The sequence below is a fragment of the Solanum pennellii genome, chromosome 1, assembly GCF_001406875.1.
Source record: "Solanum pennellii chromosome 1, SPENNV200".
Taxonomy (NCBI): Eukaryota; Viridiplantae; Streptophyta; class Magnoliopsida; order Solanales; family Solanaceae; genus Solanum; species Solanum pennellii.
In genome coordinates this window covers 37,079,777-37,092,785 of record NC_028637.1, presented here as the reverse complement: position 1 = coordinate 37,092,785, position 13,009 = coordinate 37,079,777, and the positions used below count along the sequence as shown (strand labels likewise).

The 13,009-nt window shown below is 33.7% G+C and overlaps 1 long non-coding RNA gene across 1 annotated transcript; it reads right to left on the bottom strand.

Moving 5' to 3' along the window:
* Nucleotides 1-3,793: 3,793 nt before the first annotated feature.
* Nucleotides 3,794-6,170, bottom strand: LOC114075575. The gene is made up of 3 exons (XR_003575935.1): nucleotides 6,028-6,170; nucleotides 4,023-4,716; nucleotides 3,794-3,934 (listed from the first exon to the last, which is right to left on the bottom strand). It is a non-coding gene; the product is annotated as an uncharacterized LOC114075575 (long non-coding RNA).
* Between the last annotated feature and the right edge of the window lie 6,839 nt (nucleotides 6,171-13,009).

Sequence of the window (13,009 nt, the reverse complement as noted above, 5' to 3'; positions counted from 1 at the left end):
AAAAATTATATTCAAAATCACCATATAAGCATTGATTCATGGAGATGAAGTTCTTTATTCAAGATAGGCCTCAAAAGAGTGCCTGTTCGTAAAACGCTTTTAAGTACATACTTCAGAAAGAACCCACAATATTTTTGATAAGGTTAAATAATTTGTTAATGACTGAGGAAAATCCCATATACAAGCCGTATACGAATCAATTTCCCTTAAAACACACTCCCCCTCTCCTTACGTACAGCCCACATGAGAGATAACATCGCAAACAACCTACACATATACAAGGCGACATAATTTAGAACTCAGAAACTCACCTTGTACCAAATATTAGTATCATGGTGGACAGTAGTCAAAATATGCTAATAACTATCAAGGAAGAAAACTTCAGGTTATTTACTTCTCATAGAAGCTGCAAAATGTCCAGGAAACAGTGGTGCATGTCAAGAAAAATAGGATTATCAGAGCCCCAAAAGAGTATTTAGAGAAAGTCGTACTAAAGTGGATAGAAGGCATTCGTATTCTCACAAATATTCAGTTGATTATCATTCTAGTAAATTCTTATTATTTAGTTGATTATTGTTCCAGTAAATTATAATCTTATTTGAGCATCAAAAGATATCTTGCTGTTAGAAAATAAAGATTTTTCAAGAAACTCCTAGCTTGGAGATATTTTGTGGTAGATATGTTAGTCTTGATTTAAAGTGAATGGTGGTTAGTGAGCCACCTAGGTACATAGTTTTGTGTGAGATATTTTTCTTATTATGTGGCTGTGATTCTCACACTTTATCTATAAATACACCTTATGTAATGAAACATTATGTAAGAAAATATAATTTAGCTCAAGAAAACTTAAGCCTTCTTCTTCACTTTCAGATTTCTTGTAGCAATATACAGCTGCGATTTCCTACTTTTACACCTTCTAGACTAGAAGTTCTTCCTTTTATTGTAACACTTGCACATTACAGACCCATTCTATATTCTAACTTAATCATCTAATATGAGACATCAGACATCGACATTCATTTAACATTGAGCAAATCTAGCATAACGAAGCATCCTGTCAATATCTAATAAAGTCTAGACTCCCTATTTTAGAAGCATCTTTAAATATTTTAGTCTTCAAGTCCATGCGAGCTTAACTCCAGAACAAATTGTCACCAGTCACATATGTGTATAAGATCCCTCATCCTCTATATTTGACCTATATTTGACCCTGACCTTATAAAAAGAAAGATGCAACATTCCTTGGCTGTGTTGTGCTTTGTAGTTAATAAGGTGTATGTTTCTTAGCACTTATAGCCTACGTTGCTCAGACTTGGTGAGGGCGTATGATACGGGTGCAGATCTAGATGTTGGATCCTTCATGATAAGATTTAGGGATATGGATCCATGTAAGGATACGGGTGCGGGGATTCACCTAAAAATAATTAAAAGTATCAATTTCACCTTAGTTTTTGTATTGATTACATATATTCGTTAGAACTATCCACACTTACCCCATCTTTTTTGGTCAGAACACCCAATATTGGTTGACCAAATTTGACACGGATCCCACACTTATGTCGTGTCGACACGGATGTGGCACAAATAGTGAAGAGTCCGAGCAACTTAGCCTATAGCTTCGTGTTTGAATCGATGTTGTTATTGTTGCTAAAACAGTTCATGTTTAATTCATATTTTCAATTTTAGTAGTTTTAATACTCTCTCCACTATAAAAAGAATGCCTCTTTTCAAATCTACCAACTTCAAATAAAAGTATGCCTATTCCTTTTTTTGGAAATTCTTTATCTCAACGTGTCACAAGTAGAGTCTGAGCAAATAAGTTGATAGCTTGATGTTGGAATCTATGTTGTTACTTTTTCAAAAGCACTTCATGTTTTCTTCATATTTTCAATTTTAGTAGTTTTGATACTCTATCCGCTATAAAAACAATGCCTCCTTCCAAAGTCAAGTTCAAAGAGAAGAATTTCTCTTCCCCTTTTTTGGCACTTCTTAAGTTCAACGTGTCACAACTCACATGACATGTTCAAGATCACAACATTACGGATATTTGTTTTACATTCCACACGTCTTTAATTTATATAAACTCAGATGTAAAATGAACTTTCAATGTAAAATCTTATTTGAACCTTTTATTGTCATTCATCTATTTAAGTCATTACTGAACTACAAGCTTACTCAATCTCCACAATTGCTATTCATATGCTTTTATGAGTTCAAACAGGCATCTATAGTGAAATTGGTAGACACGCTACTCTTAGAAACCAATGATAATGCATCTCGGCTCGAGTCCAAGAGGAAGCATACTATCTCTTCTAAAAAGGATAAATAGATAATTGAATTCCCAATTTCCATTTAAAATCACGTAATTAAGGGACTATTCTTTTTAATGTCTTTTTTATGATATTTTCAACCTTGAGCATACATTGACTCACATTTTATTTTCGATCTATTCAGTTGTAATTGTTAAAAAAAACCATATCGGAAGATGAATGGGAGATTGGAGTCCTTGAATGAACTTGGACGAACCTCCCCTCATGAGCTAGTTTTGGATGTTTAGGTAGATTTGGGTGTCATATATTTATATGGTATTATTGTTAGACTCATCCCAGTTTGTTGTTCACCAATGTTAGGTCCCCATTTATAAAGGTTCATGCTCTCATTGAGGTCTGGCGTATGGGTGAATGTTAAGAAATCCCACATAGGAAGACGGATAAGAAATTCAACTCTTTATATGGAAATAAACAAACTAGAACTCATCAGATGGGATTGAATTTCGTCCATGTGTAATATTTTTCAAGCAATTACCGTTTATTTGAAAATCTTTTTAGTCGATGAATTCGATTCATCAGAAAAAAGGCAATAGTTGCTCTTTTATATATAACAAGATTATGTTACTTGTTTGATTTGTTCGGGACATTTCCTACTAAGCGATTTATATGAATCATTAATTTTCCATTCATGGAGTTTCTCCCTAATTCATATAATTATATATTTCGAAAAAATTGTTATAGTTAAGTAAAATAATTACACCAATTGCTATTTTGAACCAAGGCTTCAAGATGTTGAAAAAAATTATTTACTTTGTTAAAGTTTATATCAATTTCAAATCAAACAAACATTTTAAACAATGTGAGTAGTTATTAAGGATGTATATAGTTCATGAACAATTGTTCTTCTACCATCTTTTGATATAGTATATTAGCAACCAAGGAGCTTATTCCTGTCTCATGTACCCAAAATATATTGTAACATTTCTCATCCAAAACAACCGAAATAAACTTCAAAATCTTGGCACATCATTAGTTAAACAATGACAGACGACATCTCCCTTACATAATATATATTGGGGAAGTTGATGTTTAACAAATAAAGGAGAAATATTCATAACAAGTTGCCAGAAAAACATGATAACCTGTCCCAACTAAATGGTCACTAGGGGGTATTAGAAGAGTCTCCCACTTGCTACCACAACCTTAATCCTGTTACCTACAGAGGTAAAGTAGTGTAGTAGTACACAATCAAAGGTATCAATGTAGTAACAAAATAAAATACACAACCGCAATTTGATTTTTTAAAATTATACTATAACTTAAAAATAAAATTCGAATATCCCCTATAAAAACTCGAGGTTCACGCTGTGATATTTGGAAAGAGAAACATATCCCTCAAGGGATGCTTTTAAGACGGCTGTGTGAACAAGCACCAAAGAGCCTTCCACAATAATGACCACATAAAATCATGGTTAATCCAAATATAGTTCCTCGAGTTATTTCACTTGATTGTTGACCCGCTGCTTCTAATTAGCTGAGGACATTTTGGGGAAGTGACTAATATCCTATGAATTTCTTGATTCAATTAAAAAAGTAAAACGCAATTGCATAATAAAAGGCTTACCGGATTACAACAACCTAATCTGATCACTGATCTCCATAACCTAGCACGAAGATTATGACAAGATATAATTTGTACTAGGAACGAGATGAAAATAAAAAGACTCAATGATAAAATTGCTATACACTTACTTTAGGCAATTAGGTTGTTAACGTAAAACCAAGGTAGTTTAAATTCTATGCCCTTCTCCCGGTAAAACGTGCTTGGTTTTCCTATAAATGCAGCTTGATCCTCAGGTGACCCTTCATCATCCTCACCTAAAAAATGCAGAAGAATCCATAACTTCGATTGTCACTTTTGGAAACTCGTCCGACCTAGCAACACCAGCAGTGGTAATAGTTGTAGCATTTGTCTTCATTTGAGGGTCCTCTTATCTATCAACCATCATATTATTCCTATTTTTATTGACCTCATAGATAATTTTCTCACTCTGTTAAACTTCATTCACTTCTCCTTCATCAATATTCTTCATTCACTTCTCCTTAATTAATATTCTGTACTTCATTATTAGTCAACGTCACATAACCACTTACCATATCATCTGTTCTAGAATCAATAGTAGTTGTTTTGTTCTCAAACACCGATTGTTGTGTGCCTGTGGCTAACTCTTAGCATTGATCTTGTCCGCTAACTCACTTCTAGCATTCTTCAAGTCCTCTCCCTTCGAATAACTTTTAGCATGTGTCTTGTCCTCAACATTGGTTTTGCCAATCTTAACACTGTTTTCGTACTTGACCGGTGACTCATTGGACAGAAGGACATCATTGGCAGGGACATTCTTTTCCGCATCAACCATCTCTACATCACTCTTATCCATTTTGACAACTAGTCACAAGAAACGTATCATATGTATCAAATTTAGGCATTCTAATGCTTGTTTCCTCAAGAAAAAGCAGCGTAAAGAAAATGAAAAGGAAGAAATAACTTCCAAAAAAACTGATATGCATCACTCATTCCACTAGTTATATGATCCTCTCTATATTTCATACCTTTATTTTTAAATTATTTTTTTAACAAGAAAAGAAACTTTATATCTGATTCATTCTATAAGTTCATTAAGCTTGTGAATATAAATGTCTTTGACTTTTTGCAATATGGAGTGCAAAAATACTTTTTTTCAAATCCTCTCAATTTTCATGGCCAAAATCCCTTATAGATAAACTTTATTAGCAAAAGCATGTATTCCTCCACATAAACAGTTACAAAAATCCCTAACCCTAGTTTCATGAAACAGAGTTCAGGATACAAAAATAAACAGAAAAAGATCTTGTTTTTCATCCCCCTATATTAACTCTAAAAAAATGAAAACTAATAAAAAATGTCCTCCCTCCAATCAAATCACACAATAAAACATCAAAACTTCATCCACAAATCAAATGTGCTTAGTTTTTTTCTACTTTTCAAAAAAAGAGCAATGTTCAACAAATAAACAAGTAATGCTGGGGAGTAAAAAAACTTACAGCAATCTATCCAATTTAGATATGCATTTGAGATCGGAGGTTGATGAAACAAAGTAGATTACAAAGAGGCAAACTATCGTGACATTAACCCTCAAAAGGCGGCTTTTGCTTCTACAAATATTTTTGGCACAAAAAAACTGAAGAGTGTGAGTAGGATATGAGTTAGTTCTTTTGTATTTATGTGAGACTTTTTGAGAAAATAACTAAAATGGTACTTAATTTACTCGTAATGTTTATTTTGGTCTTTTTAATATATTTTTGAATTATGTCAATTACATATGATAAACTAGTAAAATTTCACGCCGTAGTACGAGAAATTTAAATTAGAGATGTCATGACCCAAGACATTGCGATTGGCTCCACACTATTCCTGCGGTGGGAGAACCATTACTACAACCCAACTAATCGACATAACAAAAAACTAGGCATTTAAAGATAAAAAAGCATTTTGAAATAACTAAATTGTTTATTAAGGAACTAAGAAAATGAACTAACAAGAATGCCAAAATATAACCCCTACAACATGGAAGTCATTGTACAAAAACTCTATTAACGAAAAGTCTAAGAACAAGGGGTAGATCCCCAAAACAAAACAACACCATAACAAAGAGTCTGTGTCCGAAAAAGTGGACTTAAACAATAGATAACTCAAGGCAACGAGGAAGAATTACTTCACCATTGAATTTGGAATTGTCATTCATCTTCTAAATGAGGTTTGCAAATAGCTTCTAGAAGATTCCATATACTGAACAAAATATGAGCAAGTGCAGTGTTAGTACACAACCACAATAGGATCACTAAGCTATCCTAATAAATGAAACACATGTCAGTAACCACAACATTATAAAACATGCATATACAAAACATATATAATATCATTATCATTCACATCAACAAACAATTTCACAATTCTCAACAATATACAATTAAATCATTTTAGAGAAACAACAAGTCTTTCTATAACAATCATCATTAGATATGAATGTAATCATCACAAGTAGATACATAACACAATTTAATGGTCCTGTCACGAAAACCAATCCACTGGTCCTCTCATGGACCCAAACTCAAACAGTTAGCTTACCAAAACGTTGAAATCAATCCCATATTTATACTCAATTGTGGCAAGCGATCCAAAATATATGCCAGAACGTGGAAATCTGATCCAGTATTTATGCTGAAAACGTGACAATCAAATCTAATATTTATTTCAGAATGTGGCAATTGATCCCATAATCACACTCTACAATCACAAACACAAGTACATCATCAAGATCATACAACAAGAGGTGATTAATAACATACAATTATTCAATTATTCTCACTTACGATAAGGGTGATCTTTAATGCAACATCCACATACAAACATTCATTAAAAGAAGCACTTACAAACATATATCACACAAACTTGAAATCACAACTGTCATCTACCTCGAATTCAAGCTTGAATCCCCTAAGGTACCTTAATCTTCAATTTTCGGATTTTTTACACTTTTTCTAGGTCTACAACAATAAAAATACGCAAGGATCAACAATCAAAGGTCTAATTATTCGGAGTATAAAAACCAAATAACCTTAGACAAAACCTAAGATCATAATACCCAATTTAGGAGTTTTCACCATAATTCTCAGATCAAAACCCTTCCCCGTTGATAATAACCCTAGAAAATAGGTTCTACAGATTGAATAATGGATTCTAAGAGTTAAAATCTTACCTTAAGACTCAAGAATGGTGAAAACCGATAAAGAAGTTGCCTAGGGTCATTTACCTAGCTCTAAAAATTTAAAAGTGCCAAAAAAGGTCATTGTTTATTAACAACTTTAGGTTGCGTCTGGTCCGCTACGGTGGACCGATCCCGCTAATGTGGCCCCGCTATAGCGTCAAAAATTGTGCCCTAGCAGCCTCAATGGCGATACAATGTTCCTGTTCACGCTAAAATAATTTCTGGGAGTTCTACTCACCCAAATTCAATTTCATAAAGTTGTACGTGTTCCTTATTGTCTTAGTTGTCCACTCATGTAATAAAATTCACAATTATATCTCTCATTCATTTCTAGATTTCCCTACTACTTAATGACTCCAATTTAATCTAAATTTGGACTACTGTAGAAATTCCAAGCTACTACCAAAATGTTTTTCGGGCCAAATTCTTTGTTCATTGTCTGTTCCCTAACGACGGAATTAGGTCGTCATAATAGACACCAATTTAACCATCACACGTCCCTGAGTGATCAATTAGAAAAATAATAGCTAAAGTAAGGATAGAGTAGTGTTTGAATCATCAAATTACTATGGAAACATGTCTCGTATGCCCTTCTTACCGAATCTCATTACTAATAAGGATTTCACATCTCCAACCTCAACCCAACCAATTCAATGCCTACACATCCTCCCTTGCAATGTCTTAATGATATCATCTCAACATTCGAGTGATATTAATTATCGTATGTAGACTTAAATTATCAACAAAATGAATCCCAAAAACAACCAAAGTTAATCACACACGTCTGCCATATGTTATAAAAGATCTTCACAAAATCATCAGGACTAATCCTGTTTCACATAACCATGATAAAATCCAAAAATAAAACTCGTCACAAATGAAAGTAAACCTAAACAAACCAACACACACATTCATAATATCCAAACAGTCATAGTTCTTATCAACATCTCCATCTCACAACATAAATTTCCATAATCTTAAGTTACAAAAGTTTCAATCTTTAGACATCATAAAATGAAAACACACGTGAGCATAGATAGTGCATCACACCCACAACCATGTACAAAAATGAAATAAATGGTCACATAAGAAATTATCAAATTACATGAGAGGTTTTCCTCTAATGAATCAATACCAGTCATTTCCATTAACTTTACTCCACATACTCTTCACATCATTCCGTTAAAGTCCACACTCTCAATAATAACAACCATCATGAACAATCTTATTATTTACCTTACTCTAAACCAACACTTTTAGAATGAAAACCTTCCTTAGATACTTTAACAATCAAAAGTAGCAAACTTGACATCTCAATCCAAATCCTCAATACTTGATACAAGTGACCATTCCACAGCTTTACAAATTCATACCTTGATAAAATATATCAACACGAATGTAGAATTACAATGAAAAATCTGAATTATAAGTTCAATTGTATAAATCAATCCTTGTATCTATCAACATTAGCTTATGTATCAAACAATTTTATGAATTTATGGATCTTTGATTATCATGGATCACATCTCTATTGATCTTACAATATCTTTTCGCAAAACTTCAATCGTACACCTTACTAAACTCAATAGAAACAAGGAACTTATCATCACACTCGAGCTAACATATGTAAAATTCTTTCTCAAGTTTTTTCCAATAGTTTATAACCAATCTAATGGACTTGTGACACTATTACCATAATAGAAAAATGGATAGAAATCACGCATCTCTGCACCCAATTGTATAGCCCTCTAAAGATACCTATTTGTCCCTTAAAATCTAATACAATAATATTGGTCTTGCATCTCTCTAAAGGTTGTACTTCATCACACTATTTTTATTTATTATGACTCCGGATCTTTATTTCTATTTGAATTGTGTTCCCCAATCTCTTAATTTTTCATACAACCACGTTACTCACCAAATATTAGAAAATCAAAATCTTAGACACTCGCAAGTTGTAATTACTCCACCAAATTCGCTTAGCCATAACCTAATTATATAGTTGCATGCCGTAACAATCTACCACAGACCCTTATTACCATTAAGCTAATTCATCATTGACTAATACTAAAAGTCAACATTTTCACCAATATAACACCTCAACTCAGGTATAATCATCAATTTCAAAAGGGCTGACACAATTACAATTTTTGTATGGACTTTCTCAAATTTTTGATTGCCTTCACCCAAGCATACTTAATGGAACTTTCTTTGTCAACAAGCTTGTCATTACAGTATCAGTCCATTCTTTTATTGCTTAAGCTAAAATCAACATTCTTCATACTACCCTCCTTCTTCTTAACGAATAGGTCTGGAGCACCCATGGGAAAGCACTAGGTTGGATGAAACATTTATCAACAAGCCCTTGGAATTCAGTTTCCATCTCTCTCAATTCTAAAACCACAAGAATAGACTCAATAGAGGGCAGATTCGATCACAACATCCCAAATACGAGCCAATTATGCCTAACAATCTTGCCCTACCAGTTTCCTAGCCAAATAAAGGATATGATCTAAGCTAACATAGACTTGTACACCCCTTCCCACTATAATCTTATCCTACAGGGGATATCTAGATTTATCGACTTTGGATTACAATTAAGCCCGGTATAATAGGGGGACAACTAAGTCTTGCCTAAGGTTATATCAAGTTATACATATCCATCATAACCAAATCAACCCTAGTCTGAAATTCCATACACACAATAGACAAATCGATACACATGGGTAACTATGAGTGACTCTTCAACTGGGGTAGAAAAATGGATGGGGGAATCAAGTATATCACAACCCACATCAAATCCTTGGTAAATTGAAATGACACATACGAATAAGTAGAAGTTGGATCAAATAACAAATTAGTCATTCGGTCACAATAATTAAAATACTTAGGATCACTACATCCGACCTCATATTCCCATATTCTCCATTATTTTAACACACTTATCAACTCATATTTGATTGCTAACCACTGAATCAGGTCATGGGAGTTTTTTCAGATCCCAATTAGGGTCTTATCGGATAGCTTAGAAAATAGGGGAGGCAAGCTCAGGTTTTGCCACGCCTCATCCGCTCTGGAGGGAAAGATTCCCCTCTAGCGGTCCTATTCTAGCGGAAATAATTTTGCCCCAGTGGTCAAAACAAGAATAGAACCTTACCAAGATTTTTCTGGGGTTCTTCTTTTTTCTATTTTCCCAAAGCTTCCTTGCTTTACCATAAAATTTATTTGAATAACCAAGTTATCACACGATACATGAACTAGTTCATTCTAGTTAATTCAGCAAGACAACCCACACATCCCTAGGATACACCCTGACACTCACGCGATCCTTACTTAATATCTTTCTTTCATTATGATACTCAACTATTTACAACATGCATAACTTCAACAAATAGGACAAAATATTGTAAATATCAAAGTTCAGGCACACTTTTATTATGCACCTAATCACCTCATCACATTCAAGTAATTGCAACTTCACATTCGCAGTGAATTCGGACAACCAGAAGCATGGATTCGAAGTTCCCACGATGCAATTCACAAATAAGTCCATATTCTTAATTAATTGTTTCGCTCCATGCATTCACACCACCCCTAGGGCCAGATACCAATTGGAACTTTCTCAACTTATAATTTTGCTTCGCTTGTGTTCCATGTATTTCACTTAGTCGAGATACTAATTGGATTCGGGAGATACAAATTGGACTCAACGCATACCACAAGTGACAATAGTAGCTATAGTGAGCCCCACAAAACTAAAAATTTTGAATCATAGAACTTGGTCAAACACAATTTTTAACCGCCTCAATCTTAACTGATGGTACCCATACGTTAAAGCAGTCTTAGAGAAAACCGATGCACCTTGCGATTTGTCAAAAAGGTCATCTATCTAAGGCAATGGATACTTATTTTGACTCAATTGTCAGCAGCCTATACACATCCTCTCTTGCTAGTGATTTGTTACCACTTTGTTGCTCTAATTCATAGAGTGAAGGAGGATAGATACCAATTTGTGTCACCCATATAAGAATTGGGTTCAAGGTATAGCACGGAGGAATAGAAAGAAGTAAGTCTATCGTAAAGTCTCGTAGCCTCTCGACAAAGAGTACATACATCATCGTACCATTCCACAAGACTCTATTAGACTCGTTTTCGTACAATGAGATCAATGAACTTAGGGCTCTTTTAGCAAATTGTCACAACTAAAATTGTCGTGATTGTAACCCACATTAACTCTCTGCAGGGAGAACCAGTACTACATCTAAACCAAGAAACTTAAAAGAAAACTAGGAATTTACAGATACAAAGTAGTTTTAAATAACTAAATTATTTATTAAGGAACTAAACAAATGAACTAACATGAATGCAAAATTAAAACCCCTAGAACCTGAAAGTCATTGTACAAAAACTTTACTAACGACAAGTCTAAGAACAAAGGGTAAAACCCCAAAACTAAACAACACCTTAACCAAGAGTCTGAGTTCGAAAAAGAGTGAACTTAAACAAAAGAGAACTCAAGGCATACCGGAAGAACTAGCTCACCCTTGAATTCAAAATGGTCATTTATCTTCTAAACGAGGTTTGACAATAACTCCCAGAAGATGCCCTTTACTAAACAAAGAAAAGAGCAAGTGCAATATCAGAACGTGGCAATCCGATCCCATTCACACACTACAATCACAAACACAAGTACATCATCAAGATCATACAACAAGAGATGATATATGACATATATTTATTCAATTATCTTTATTTACCATTATGGTGATCAATAATGCAATATTCACATACATACTTGAATTATAACAAAGCAATTACAAACATATATAACACTAACATAAAATCACAACCATCACTTACCTCGAACTCAAGCTTGAATCCCCTAAGGTACTTGAATCTTTTCTCTCCGAATTCTTTCCGCTTGTTCTAGATCTACAATAATTAATATACACAAGGATTAATAATAAAAGGTCTAATCAATCGGAGTGTACAAGCCCAATAACATTTGACCCAACCTAAGATCCTAATACCCAATTTAGGTTTTTTTCACCATATTTCTCATATCAAAATACTTCCCCATCGATAATAACCCAAGAAAATAAATTTTACAGATCAAAAAATGGATTAGGGTTGTTAATATCTTACCTTATGTATCGAGAACGGAGTAAAACGGTCATGACGTCCCTCGGGGTCTACACCCTAGCTCTAATATCGAAAATGCCAACTAAGATCGTATAGGTGTTTATTCAAGACTTTAAGTCGTATTTGGCCCCGTCACGGTGAACCCAACCCTCTAAAAGGCCCACTCCGACACCTAAAATCCCTCCCAGCAGCCTCAACAAAGACAGAATGTACCCACTCACGCTAAAATCATTTCCGGAGTTTTACTCACCCAAATTCGATTCGGTAAAGTCATACGGGTTTCTTATCGTCTTATCTATCCACTTATATAATCAAATTCACAAGTAGATCTATAATTATTTTCTAGATTTTCCTACACCTTAATGACTCCGATTTCGCCCAAATTTGGACAAGGGTAGGAATTCGAAGTTACTGCCAAAAAGTTTTCTTGCCCCAATTCTTTCTTCATTGTCTTTTTCCTAACGACAGAATCAGGTCGTTACAATAAAATTTATTGAATAATATTTATCCTATAAGTTATTAAAAATAAAACACTATATTATCTTACATACAAGATTACGTATTAACAAACATTAATAATGTAAAGGAAAATTATAATTATATCATCTTATCCTTCATTCTTCAATCTGTCTTCTTTTATTTGATATCATAATTTATCCTTTTGATACAAGGAAGTGATACTATTTTTTATTTTTGGGAAATCAAATGGACATCAAATTGGGGTATTAAATTTTCAAACAAACAAATAATCATTTATGAAGGGATAAATAAATTTTAAAAGGTCAAAAAAAC